The sequence below is a fragment of the Ooceraea biroi genome, chromosome 3 (genome assembly GCF_003672135.1).
Source record: "Ooceraea biroi isolate clonal line C1 chromosome 3, Obir_v5.4, whole genome shotgun sequence".
Taxonomy (NCBI): Eukaryota; Metazoa; Arthropoda; class Insecta; order Hymenoptera; family Formicidae; genus Ooceraea; species Ooceraea biroi.
Genome location: NC_039508.1, coordinates 8,679,866 through 8,680,592, shown reverse-complemented (window position 1 = coordinate 8,680,592; position 727 = coordinate 8,679,866).

Sequence of the window (727 nt, the reverse complement as noted above, 5' to 3'; positions counted from 1 at the left end):
TCTCAATATTAAACAGTATTGGTTATTCTTATTTACTGCAGGATGCGATACATCTCATTGAAAGTTGACTTATCGATTGACAGCTGGTGTCTTTCTCAACTTGTATGAGTCCTTGAGCAATTAGCATAAAGTTTTCTGTTCTCGACACTTCCTCTTTTAACTCGTCACGTCATTCGTGAATGATTTCAAATTTTTTTTGTTTCTAAAATTCCATTGTTGTGCAAGTAAAAAACAATGCCCGATTACACGTCGAACGAGTTGACCGACATTCTTCTCATCCTAGGAGAATGTCGACGTAATTACAAAAGAGCAGCAGCATTGTACCGAAGAAGATTTCCTCTACGACAACATCCGAGTCATACTGCAATACGTAAAATTGAAATAAGGATTCGGAGAGGGAATCTCTGTCGACGAAGAAGATGTTACAACGTAGATGATTACGCGCTGAATGCTCGTTTCCTCGTAACTCTGGCGATGGTTCATTTGAACCCTCATGTATCATTACGTGAAATTGAGCGTACAGTGGGATTCCAAGATCGACTGCTTCTAGATACTTGAAGGCTGCAAAGTACCACCCTTATCATATTACACTAAATCAAGCCTTGACTGAGAATGATCATCGAGAACGGCTATTATTTTGTCGCTGGGCAACACAGCAACTTCTGCACGATGGCGATTTTTCAAGTACGTTTTGTTCAGCGATGAACTACTTTTCATAGTCATGGAA